This window comes from Palaemon carinicauda, chromosome 35 (assembly GCF_036898095.1).
Source record: "Palaemon carinicauda isolate YSFRI2023 chromosome 35, ASM3689809v2, whole genome shotgun sequence".
Taxonomy (NCBI): Eukaryota; Metazoa; Arthropoda; class Malacostraca; order Decapoda; family Palaemonidae; genus Palaemon; species Palaemon carinicauda.
Window position 1 is genome coordinate 65247202 of NC_090759.1, and position 13097 is coordinate 65260298.

The following is a 13097-nucleotide window of genomic DNA, read 5'->3' on the forward strand; positions in this document are numbered from 1 at the left end:
ATACATATAGGTAAAAAACCACTACAGTAATTTAGTTCTCAAAATGTTGGGTTTTTTCAGACATCTAGGATTCTTTGGCTGTCTGAAAGGCTATTTCAGTGGGAGGATATTTGCTTCCCATTGAGTTGAATTACATCATTATAGTGAACCTCTGGACTAAAGCATTTAAAAGTCAGAAACTTTCAGAAGCTAAACAGAGGAGACAGAGAATTAGGAAGAAAAGAAATAGGGGTTAGAAATATCCCCTTCTTACTGCTATGTTGGAATAATAAAGCCAGCTACCAGAAAAGAGATAATAGGATATAGATTGATGGATTTATGTATCAAAACATGTAAATAAATTTTCACAATAATAAATATGCCTAAGTAGAAAAAGTTGATAACAAACTATTCTATATATGTTTTACATGCCAGGGAGGTCAAAGCAGCCCTTATTTAATGACCCTTAACTTTCCGACAGAATATTTAATTTTTGAAGTACTCTTGTACAGTAGGCGCCAAAACTGGTGCAACAAATTGCAAAATTCATCAGATGTACTTCGTAAGAAACTCTTGTGGGGTTGCCAGTTAGTATTTTTTATTCCAATTATTGTCATCCTCTTTATCTGATATGTAGAGTCACAGAATGTATTTCCTCAGTGAATGGTCATTGTTAATACAATAGAATCTTATTGAAAAAGAAATTTCTCCGTAGAAATATCTGCATCAGTTCTACAAGTGTTAACGAGACTTCAATATTAACATTGAATGATAACATAAAACAAGCATTGGCCTAATGTAATTTGTAAATTAACTTTCTAATCTTATAGCGTTAGATAGAAACTTATTATGACTTCTTTTAACAAAATACAAAGAAGTCTAGCATCTGAATAATGAAATGTAAATACGACACAAGTTGGTGTGAAAAAAATAAAAAATAAATCCAAGTTACATGAGCAATATGCCTATTTCAATAACCAAGGAAATATGTTTTCCCGCTTGTCATTAAAAATGCAGTTGTTTGGATATCTGTGTGGTTGTGAACATGATTTTCCATTAATTAGGTTTCACCATCATGAGCTTTATAAATACGAGCTTGGTTTACCACAAAATTTCTACCGGTTTACCAGGTACAGTATACGTTAAAAACTATCATCGTTGAGTCTTACTGCCACTTATCAGTATATCATATGAGTAATTATTTTCTGTAGGAAATACTAAAGATATGTTAACATAACTTAGTAATCTCTTCTAAGTGTACCACTTTGAGGAGACATTGCTAAGTAAAATGCTTTTTCATGCAATTTACAAAACGCAATCATGATTTTATTGTAATTTACATAGCTAAGTAAATTGCTTTTTCATGCAATTTACAAAAAGCAATCATGATTTTATAGTAATTTACATAGATATAAATATGATATTTGATAGTAATTGTATTTTTACTGACGATACAAACCTGTAGCTATTTATAGAGGTATTACTTTCGGTGAAGCTGAAAAGACGAGCTCTTAGATTTTTAGCGAAGGTTATTCACCTATACCGCTAGTTAGCAAGGGGCAGGTTGAGTAGCAGCTACCCCTCTCATTCACACACCTGTGATGTAACTCAATTTGCTTGGAAGTAGAACTTCAAAGGGTACTGGGTTGGTGGGAAAATCTTTCTAAATACTGTAGGATACAGGTTTGTATCGTTAGGAAAAATACAATTTTCAATATTAAACTTAGCCGGTGATCATATAAGCTGTCAGCTCTGCTGCCCGACAGAAAAACCTAAGGACAAAATACACCAGCGATCGCTATACAGGTGGGGGTGTACATCAACAGCGCCATCTGTCGAGCAGGTACTCAAGTACTCCATGTAAACACAGAACCAATTTTCTCTCTGTCATGCCACTGGCAAGACCTACTAAATACGCTGTTACTAACTGGATTTGTTTTCACAACTATTTGGTGAAGTACACTATTCTAGTTTTGAGCTTTCGCTATGCAGGGGTTTTATCTTCATCTCAAAACTTGAACTCGTTTTGGATAGATTTATTTATGGTGACAAAGAGAGTATGGACTCTCTTTCACTTTTAAATGGCCGACCCTTCCCTTAGACGGAAGTGTGTTTAGGTTTTTGGTAATTTTGCTTAACACGTTATAGATCTATATATTTTATATCTCTCCGCCTTTATTAGGCCTCTTCGATTAACTTTCCATTTATTATAAACATATAAAAATAAATTTTTATGTTTTGTTTATATGCGACCTTTCCTGATAGTAGGCGGTCCTAACTTGGAACCGAAGTTAATCAACGTTGAGCCCGTTATATCGTATTTAGCCTTTAAAGAATTTAAAACTTTTTAAATTTAATGTTTTATGAAAGAATTTCTTTGATAGTCTTCGTACTGTTTTCAAAGATGAACTAACATTTAGTTTTTTTAGACTACGCAGTTGTTGACGTTCAGGACGTTCAACTTGCGCTCTATCGTTACGATAGAGAGAGAGTGTATCACGGTTTCACTTTGCAGTAAGAGTAAATCGATTCTGACGTTTCGTTCATTCTTTCTTAGCTTAAATGGTTTAAATTCTAAATTTAAAGGAACTTTTTATTTGGAAAACCTTTCAGTTTTTTCCTTTAGCCAAATAACATGTTTTTTTGACGATATATAATGGGGCTCTTCTCTCAGGTGCGAAATCAAGAGAGAAAGAGAGAGAGAGATAGAGACGGAGGGAGAGAGAGGAGAAAAAACGTTCCGTTCATGCGGGTTACTCTCCTCCCTAGTCGCTGTACGGGGAAGAAGGTAAAACGTTTCTAGGGTTTTATTCTTGTCCCCAGGCTATGTGCGGTGAGAGATTGTAAACGTAGTTTATTTGAACTAGTGTTTAGTCTCTCCCAGCCACTGAATTCTTTATCTTTATATATGTTTTCTGTTTTTGCTAGTATTAATGAGCTGCATTATACGACTGTTTTCGCAATTACTACCTTTTAATGAAGGGTAGAATTGCGTGTTTCAGGTAGAAATCAGTAAAAGTTTCGATTTCAGTGAAATAAGTGCAAAACAGAAAATCCCAGTGATAAAGTGATATGCGCAAAGTGTTACAGTGTTGCGTCCGAGGGTTCGTCTGTTCGTGCCTGTCGTTCACCTAGTCCGGGACCTCTTGCAAGCTCCCAAGCCCAGGGGAGAAGTAATGTCGAACGACTTATGGGTTCGTCAGGCCTTGATCAACGAACAGACGTTTCCCTCCGTGGTTTCGGGCGTATCTACCCAAGATCGCCCCACCCACACAAAGACGAGAGAGCCCATTTACTTCTCGTCTGCGGAAGAGGTTTCTCGTAAGAAACCATGGACCAAGGTCTCGCAGCTTATTAAGCGCAAGTCGGTCCCTTCCGCGCAAGTCCAACGGCCCAGTTGTAGCCACTGGGTCAGTTCGGACTCGCTGCAGTCTTCCGACGACTGCTCACCTCCTAAGAGAGGCAAAGCGGTACCGTAACAGGCAGTAACACCGTCTGTTGCCGCACCTGCTACTGTAGACCCTAAGTGGTCTTTGCTGCAGACCATGCAGACACAGTTAGCATCTTTTATGCAGGAGTATCGTGCGGAGAAGGTTGACGCTGCACCCGTTAGCCTACAACCAACCACGGTTGTGCGTACAGTAGACGCTGACGCTACCTGCTCCCGCACTCCGGCTGTGAGAGTTCCACCACCCATGCGCAGTGTACCCTGCCAGCCGCACGTTGACGTTCACAGACGCACGGAACCCTCCGTTGACGTTCGCGAGTTACCACAACAACAGGAGGGTGGAGTTAAGTTGCTTTGTTTTGACGCTGTGCGTCAACCTCCGCAACCCACGGTGGTTACCGCTACTCGCCCGCAGCAGACTAGTCAGTCAGGAGTAGAAGCTTTGCTTCCCCACACAGCTATGGTTGTTGACAGTTCACAGACTGTCAAGCAGTTACATGACGTTGCCTTCTGGTCTGCTACTAATGCACCAGTGCTGTATGTCCTCACGCACCTGTTGTGGTTGACTGTTCAGTTGTTGACAGTTCACAGACTGTCAAGCAGTTACATGACGTTGCCTTCTGGTCTGCTACTAATCCACCAGTGAGAGACTCACTGAGATAACCTAGCTTTTATCGGACAAGGTTCCTGTAGATGAGAAAGTGCTGTTCTCCCTCCTGCTGATATTCCTTTGAGGACTCTGTCATTTGGAGAGGAGCCTTAAGCTGCTTAGCCTCCTATGGACTTTAATTAAATCATGTTGATTTTTTAAGGATCTTCGTACGGATCTTGTAACTGCTGCTCCTCGTTCGCCTAAACGTCAGAACTTACACTAGGCCTAGCTACTTCGAAGCCGTTGTTGTTAAGCTAGTGCTCTCTCGCTCTCCTAGAGAGCGTTACGTTGGCTAGGCGACTGGTTTTTGCACCAGGAGGAGTTTTAGGGATACAGCCTTTGATTTCCCTTCTTTTATACTGGCTTATAGAGCGAGAGTCTGATAGGACACGAGAGAAGTTCTCGGCTTGGGAGTTCATGCCTCTGCCCAGATAGACTTCTCAATTCTGGTAGACTCGCCCTGGCGCCTAGCCAGGAGACGCTCCAAGTTGTTTTCAGGTCAACTTCTCAACTTTTGTCGAGCCTTTGAAGTTTTGCTGTACTATTATGTCACACATAACAAGGCTTCCAGGGATGGTAAATGGTTCCGCCTCAGTCGCTAACCCCGTCTGTTGCCACACCTGCTCCCGTAGACCCTAATGGGCTTTGCTGCAAGACATGCAGTCCAAGCTTGTGTCCTTGATAGAGGACTTAAATGCGGAAAAGAACCTTCTGGCCAACAACCTTCCAACCGGTTGGTTGTGCGCCCTGTTGACGCTGAGGTATCCTACTCGCGTCTGCCAGTTGAGGTGGTTCCTCCACCGATGCGACCCAGTGTGGGTTGCCAGTCGCACGTTGACGTTAAGCGACGCTCGGAGGTGGTTGTTGACGTTCAGTGTGTCACTAGGAAGACGTTCAACAACCAGCAGAGGTGACTTGTTGTGACGCAGTGCGTCAACCTCAGCAACCCGGTAGGGTGTTGACTGCACAACCCAGACAGTCTAGACAGTTCGGGTTGACGCTGTACTTCCTCGCGCACCCATGGTTGTTGACAGTTCACAGACTGTGCAGCAGTGCCATGATATTGCGTCCGGCTCCGTCACGCATCCACCAGTGCGACCGGATTCAGCGAGTCAGACGTTGCCCACTCCGTTGCCGTTTCCTCATCAGTTTCGGATGAGGAACCCTCTGATGAGGACGTTGCTGAACAAGACGATCAACCCCCAGCCCTGCTATCCATCCAGAAGATGCTGAAGAAGGAACGCTGCCCAGTCAGGCTGTGGATGAGTCTGGTAGGGACACTGTCATCCGTGGATCAATTTGTGTCACTAGGAAGACTACACCTCCGTCCTCTTCTATACCATCTAGCTTTTCACTGGAAAAAGGACAAGACGCTAGAAGCGGTCTCGATCCCGGTTTCCGGAAAGATAAAGTCTTGTCTGACTTGGTGAAAGGACTATATCAACCTTAGAGAGGGTCTTCCCCTGACTGTTCAGACTTCCAACCACGTTCTCTTCTCGGACGCATCGGACGTAGGCTGGGGTGCGACATTAGACGGTAGGGAATGCTCGGGATTATGGAACTCGAGTCAAAGGACAATGCATTTCAACTGCAAGGAGCTACTGGCAGTACGTCTGACCTGGAAAAGCTTCAGGTCTCTCCTTCAAGGCAAAGTGGTGGAGGTGAACTCGGACAACACCACGGCTTTGGCGTACATCTCCAAGCAAGGAGGGACCTACTCTCTGACATTGTACGAGATCGCAAGGGACCTCCTCACCTGGTCAAAAGGTCTAGACATTTCACTAGTAACGAGGTTCATCCAAGGCAACTTGAATGTCATGGCAGATTGTCTCAGTCGGAAGGGACAAATAATTCCAACAGAATGGACCCTCCACAAGGATGTATGCAAGAGACTTTGGGCCACCTGGGGCCAGCCAACCATAGATCTCTTCGCAACCTCGATGACCAAGAGGCTCCCAATATTTTGCTCACCAATCCCGGACCCAGCAGCAGTTCATATAGATGCCTTTCTACTAGATTGGTCACATCTAGATCTATATGCATTCCCTCCGTTCAAGATTGTCAACAAGGTACTGCAGAAGTTCGCCTCTCACGAAGGGACAAGGTTGACGCTAGTTGCTTCCCTCTGGCCCGCGAGAGAATGGCTCACCGAGGTACTTCGATGGCTAGTAGACGTTCCCAGAACACTTCCCCTAAGGGTGGATCTTCTACGTCAGCCACGCGTAAAGGTACACCAAGGCCTCTACGCTCTTCGTCTGACTGCCTTCAGACTATCGAAAGACTCTCGAGAGTTAGAGGCTTTTCGAAGGAGGCAGCCAGAGCGATTGCTAGAGCAAGGAGAACATCCACCCTTAGAGTCTACCAATCGAAGTGGGAAATCTTCCGTAACTGGTGCAAGTCAGTATCCGTATCCTCGACCAGTACCTCTGTAACTCGAATAGCTGACTTTCTCTTATATCTGAGGAAAGAACGATCTCTTTCAGCTCCCACTATCAAGGGTTACAGAAGCATGTTGGCATCAGTCTTCCGTCACAGAGGCTTAGATCTTTCCAACAATAAAGATCTACAGGACCTCCTTAAGTCTTTTGAGACCACGAAGGAGCGTCGTTTGGTTACACCTGGTTGGAATTTAGACGTGGTACTAAGATTCCTTATGTCAGACAGGTTCGAACCGCTACAATCAGCCTCCCTGAAAGATCTCACCTTAAAGACTCTTTTCCTGATATGCTTAGCCACAGCTAAAAGAGTCAGTGAGATTCATGCCTTCAGCAAGAACATCGGATTCTCATCCGAAACGGCTACATGTTCTACAACTTGGTTTTCTAGCCAAACACGAGCTGCCTTCTCGGCCTTGACCAATATCGTTCGATATTCCAAACTTGTCGTATGGTTGGAAATGAACTAGAAAGAGTCTTATGTCCTGTAAGAGCTCTTAAGTTCTATTTAAAAACCTTTACGAGGCCCGTCTGAAGCTTTATGGTGTTCAGTTAAGAATCCATCTTTGCCTATGTCAAAGAATGCTTTATCCTATTTTATCAGACTGTTAATACGAGAAGCTCATTCCCATCTGAATGAGGAAGACCAAGCTTTGCTGAAGGTAAGGACACACGAAGTTAGAGCTGTCGCAACTTCCGTGGCCTTTAAACAAAATAGATCTCTGCAAAGTATAATCGACGCAACCTATTGGAAAAGCAAATCAGTGTTCGCGTCTTTTTATCTTAAGAATGTCCAGTCTCTTTACGAGAACTGCTACACTCTGGGACCATTCGTAGCAACGAGTGCAGTAGTGGGTGAGGGCTCAACCACTACAATTCCCTAATTCCATAACCGTTTTAATCTTTCTCTTGAAATGTTTTATTATTGTTTTTGGGTTGTCCGGAAGGCTAAGAAGCCTTTCGCATCCTACTTGATTTGGCGGGTGGTCAAAGTCATTTCTTGAGAAGCGCCTAGATTAGAGGTTTTGATGAGGTCCTGTTGTATGGGTTGCAACCCTTGATACTTCAGATCCTAGGGGTCGCTCAGCATCCTAAGAGGATCGCGAGGCTCCGTAAGGAAGACGTACTTAAAAAGGCAGAGTAATTGCTCAAGTCGACTTCCTTACCAGGTACTTATTTATTTTATGTTTGTTATTTTGAATAACTGCTAAAATGAAATACAAAATACTTAGCTCATAATAATGTAAACATGTAATGCTGGTCTCTACCCACCCCCCTGGGTGTGAATCAGCTTATATGATCACCGGCTAAGTTTAATATTGAAAAATGTTATTTTTATTAATAAAATAAATTTTTGAATATACTTACCCGGTGATCATATATTAAAGGACCCTCCCTTCCTCCCCAATAGAGACCCAGTGGACCGAGGAGAAAATTGGTTCTGTGTTTACATGGAGTACTTGAGTACCTGCTCGACAGATGGCGCTGTTGATGTACACCCCCACCTGTATAGCGATCGCTGGCGTATTTTGTCCTTAGGTTTTTCTGTCGGGCAGCAGAGCTGACAGCTTATATGATCACCGGGTAAGTATATTCAAAAATTTATTTTATTAATAAAAATAACATATTACTTTCAAATTTGTTATTTGTTCCGTAACTATAATACAAGCCAACGCTATTCATAGGGGTTGACTCACCCATTAGGAGGGTGGACGTCCCTGCCAATCTGCCTTTTGGGTTTTACCTCGGAATTCCTCTGCATGCGTGTTAGCATGTAAGAGATGGAATCTCTTAACACCCCGGTAAACCTTGCCATGCATGGTCTGCGGCCTACGCAAGCTGTGTGTTTGTGATGTAAGCAATATGGATGTCAAGGTAAGAGATCTTTCGAAGCATAAGATTCGTCCGAGGTCACCAAGACATTCCTAATGCCACCTCACTAGGGTATGGGGACGCAACAGTACTGACACAATACTAGGTTACGCAAGGGAACACCTGCAGTGGTTTAGGTAAGCTTTGCAGAGGAACCTGGATGCTAATTTTCCCCAAGAGAGGGGAGGATGAACAAAAGAAAGAGCCAGTAATTCTTATTCATTCACTCGTAATGAAACTGGGTAACCAATGCCCTCAACCTCCAGCTACTTGTCCACTAAGGAGCTTGAGATATTAAACCAGCTGTTGTGCAACAACCAAAGGACTGATTGAAAATGTATCGAGTCTCCTGTGGGTTACATCTTGCAGGCAGTGGGCGGTGAAGATTGTCTGACACTTCCACACACCCCTTTTGTAGAGCCTGAAACCAGAAACCTTCCGCCCAGCCCTCCAGTCCCTGGGACCAGGGCAAGGCTGGGCTGTACTTGGGAGGCTTCTGAGTACCATAGACACGGTCCAAGAAAGTGTCCTTACCCTCTAGAGGAGCCATCGCCAGGTTTGCCAACCCATTGAGGGGCCTCATGCAGGCCAAGACCTGCCAGGAGTGCTCTGACTCCTACTCTGCTTCTGAAGAAGGACTGGCAGCTAGATCGATGTCTTCCACCCGTGAGACATCATCTTGGGGTGTGTCGTGGTCATCGTCATGATGGCCGGTATTGCTTGACCCACCCTGGGGGTCTCGTCACTCTCGAAGAGGATTTAGGCAGAGTCTTCGAGTCTTTGGACTCCTTCCTCGGAGGGAAGAGTCTCTAAGACAGAAGATCTAAATGGGATGACCCTCTGCTGGACAGCCGTAGGGGGAGGGATCGTATCCTCTACAGGTCTGAAGACTATCTTACACTCTTGCGGGACCTCTTCGATGGTGAAAAGCCAGAAGGAGTCATCTAGAGACTCTTCCCTACACGAGGAGTCCACTCAAGTCGATGGACATGGAGCCAGAGTGCAAGGTGCAGCAAGCATTACAACACTCGTCAGCTTGACCCTAGATGAGGCTACTTCATCAGGGGCTCTTCTCTTCTGCTTCAGGGGAGGTAGAAACTGAAGTTTCACGCCGGGAAGGAACTATGGATCTTCGCCTTGGATATCAAGATGGAGAGGAAAACTCCTCCAGAGGGATCCTGGGAGTCTTTGAAGAGAGCTGGAAGGGTGCCTGAGACAAAAGCCTGGCTAACCAAGGCTCTGAACCATGGTTCTTGTCCGATAACGGCGCTGTCGGAAAGTTCCTGAATGGAACGTTGAAGAGGGCCTCCACAAGGGAGCCCTATTTGCTGTCAGGACAGTCTTCGACGAAGGCTACGGTGCTACCGTACCCTTCCCAGAAAACTGGACCGGCCGTGATGGGGGAATCTTCGGGGTCTTAAAATCCTGAAGTCTACTCTTTTCCACTTTCCCCGCAGAAAGCGATGGTCTATGTTTGCGGGGAGGTGAACAAGGCGAAGGCAAACGATGAGGAGACTTAAGTCTCTCTGGCTAGGGCTTTGGAGCTCGAAGAGTAGAAGACCTAACAATTTTCTCTTCCTGCGAGCGGCATCGCTCAAAAGGTGGTTGTTGTTCAGGCGAACGCTGGCAACAGGCGGGGCTGGTTCTTACCGACATTGTGCTGTGGCCATGAGGTCACGAGAAGCTGTCTGCCTGTGAGAAGAGACTTGTCGGTTGTCAGGATATCGTCTAGACGATTGGTGGGATAGCGAACAATGATCTGCGAGGCTGATGTTGTTTACCCTCTTCTCTGCTGGAGTGGCAAGTTGTTGTGGAACGATGAGAGGGTTAAAGAGCTGGTGAGTGCTGACGAGATGGCAAGTTGTCAGTTGCTAATGGTGAGTCGGTGATCAGCAAGTCGGTGATCGGCGAGCCGGAGGCCGTCGTGAAGGGCTGTGACCCTTAGAAAGGGAAACAGTAGCTAGAGAAGAATCGCGAGCTAATCTTAGTCAGCGAACGACGAGCAGCTTCTTGGTGACAAGTCGGCAAACAGGCAGGGAGGCTGAAATCAACCGGCGAGCCATGAACCGAAGTTCGTCAGCGAACAGGAGAGGCAGGATGCTACATCAAACACTGCGGGGCAGGTGGACAACGAGACCGCGGCAAGTCCGGAGAAACAGACGAGGGTCAGGAACCCGGAGAACTCGTAGCAGGCAGATCCCCCAAAGGAGATCGCTCTGAATATTACACTGAAGAGCCGAACAAACATCTTTTCACCGAAGGTGAAGGAGCACGTCTGAGGCGAAGAGCAGGGCGAGCTCAACGGGAGCGACGACTGCGAGGGTAAGCCTCTGCAAGGGAGGACTGACCAGCAAACTGATCATCCTCAGGCCTCCAAAGAGCACTCTCATGGGTGGTCTCTCTCGCGAACGAGAGAGGTGATCACCCGCAGGAGACATGGCTTGGACTTTGCTTCACCCCCAAATGATGGTCAGAGAAGGAGGATCATTGTCCTCAGCAGTGGCGGACGGTGAAGAGGTAGAGACAGGACTGAAGTCGACAGGCAGGGCAGCAGAAGACTCCTCAGGCACAACACAGTCGAAAGGGCCAACGGGTCGACCTACGAAGAATTAGACTGCTGCATCTCTGCACCTCGCTGAACGACCTGTACCAACACCTCCTTGGCAGGCGGACCGGGCAATCACAGGGACGGCTACACCTGAAAAATGTTAAAAATAGATAAGGATTCCACTAGGGGCAGAGGCAATGCCGCTTCGCTAGGGGAAGTAACACCATCTCTTAGGTACTGAGGTTGTCCAGGAGTTTTTTAAAAGGGACTACACTACTGATCCAAGGCTCTGCTGGACAGCCGTAGGGGGAGGGATCGTATCCTCTACAGGTCTGAAGACTATCTTACACTCTTGCGGGACCTCTTCGATGGTGAAAAGCCAGAAGGAGTCATCTAGAGACTCTTCCCTACACGAGGAGTCCACTCAAGTCGATGGACATGGAGCCAGAGTGCAAGGTGCAGCAAGCATTACAACACTCGTCAGCTTGACCCTAGATGAGGCTACTTCATCAGGGGCTCTTCTCTTCTGCTTCAGGGGAGGTAGAAACTGAAGTTTCACGCCGGGAAGGAACTATGGATCTTCGCCTTGGATATCAAGATGGAGAGGAAAACTCCTCCAGAGGGATCCTGGGAGTCTTTGAAGAGAGCTGGAAGGGTGCCTGAGACAAAAGCCTGGCTAACCAAGGCTCTGAACCATGGTTCTTGTCCGATAACGGCGCTGTCGGAAAGTTCCTGAATGGAACGTTGAAGAGGGCCTCCACAAGGGAGCCCTATTTGCTGTCAGGACAGTCTTCGACGAAGGCTACGGTGCTACCGTACCCTTCCCAGAAAACTGGACCGGCCGTGATGGGGGAATCTTCGGGGTCTTAAAATCCTGAAGTCTACTCTTTTCCACTTTCCCCGCAGAAAGCGATGGTCTATGTTTGCGGGGAGGTGAACAAGGCGAAGGCAAACGATGAGGAGACTTAAGTCTCTCTGGCTAGGGCTTTGGAGCTCGAAGAGTAGAAGACCTAACAATTTTCTCTTCCTGCGAGCGGCATCGCTCAAAAGGTGGTTGTTGTTCAGGCGAACGCTGGCAACAGGCGGGGCTGGTTCTTACCGACATTGTGCTGTGGCCATGAGGTCACGAGAAGCTGTCTGCCTGTGAGAAGAGACTTGTCGGTTGTCAGGATATCGTCTAGACGATTGGTGGGATAGCGAACAATGATCTGCGAGGCTGATGTTGTTTACCCTCTTCTCTGCTGGAGTGGCAAGTTGTTGTGGAACGATGAGAGGGTTAAAGAGCTGGTGAGTGCTGACGAGATGGCAAGTTGTCAGTTGCTAATGGTGAGTCGGTGATCAGCAAGTCGGTGATCGGCGAGCCGGAGGCCGTCGTGAAGGGCTGTGACCCTTAGAAAGGGAAACAGTAGCTAGAGAAGAATCGCGAGCTAATCTTAGTCAGCGAACGACGAGCAGCTTCTTGGTGACAAGTCGGCAAACAGGCAGGGAGGCTGAAATCAACCGGCGAGCCATGAACCGAAGTTCGTCAGCGAACAGGAGAGGCAGGATGCTACATCAAACACTGCGGGGCAGGTGGACAACGAGACCGCGGCAAGTCCGGAGAAACAGACGAGGGTCAGGAACCCGGAGAACTCGTAGCAGGCAGATCCCCCAAAGGAGATCGCTCTGAATATTACACTGAAGAGCCGAACAAACATCTTTTCACCGAAGGTGAAGGAGCACGTCTGAGGCGAAGAGCAGGGCGAGCTCAACGGGAGCGACGACTGCGAGGGTAAGCCTCTGCAAGGGAGGACTGACCAGCAAACTGATCATCCTCAGGCCTCCAAAGAGCACTCTCATGGGTGGTCTCTCTCGCGAACGAGAGAGGTGATCACCCGCAGGAGACATGGCTTGGACTTTGCTTCACCCCCAAATGATGGTCAGAGAAGGAGGATCATTGTCCTCAGCAGTGGCGGACGGTGAAGAGGTAGAGACAGGACTGAAGTCGACAGGCAGGGCAGCAGAAGACTCCTCAGGCACAACACAGTCGAAAGGGCCAACGGGTCGACCTACGAAGAATTAGACTGCTGCATCTCTGCACCTCGCTGAACGACCTGTACCAACACCTCCTTGGCAGGCGGACCGGGCAATCACAGGGACGGCTACACCTGAAAAATGTTAAAA

The 13097-nt window shown here is 46.7% G+C and overlaps 1 protein-coding gene and 1 long non-coding RNA gene across 5 annotated transcripts in view; one reads left to right on the forward strand and one right to left on the reverse strand.

Annotated features, from left to right (window-relative positions):
* LOC137627815 (uncharacterized) overlaps positions 1-13097 on the forward strand; it is a 186087-nt gene that overhangs the window by 62144 nt on the left and 110846 nt on the right. The window lies entirely within an intron of this gene.
* The window catches only part of LOC137627813 (uncharacterized), a 64350-nt gene that overhangs the window by 30660 nt on the left and 20593 nt on the right, over positions 1-13097 (reverse strand). The window lies entirely within an intron of this gene.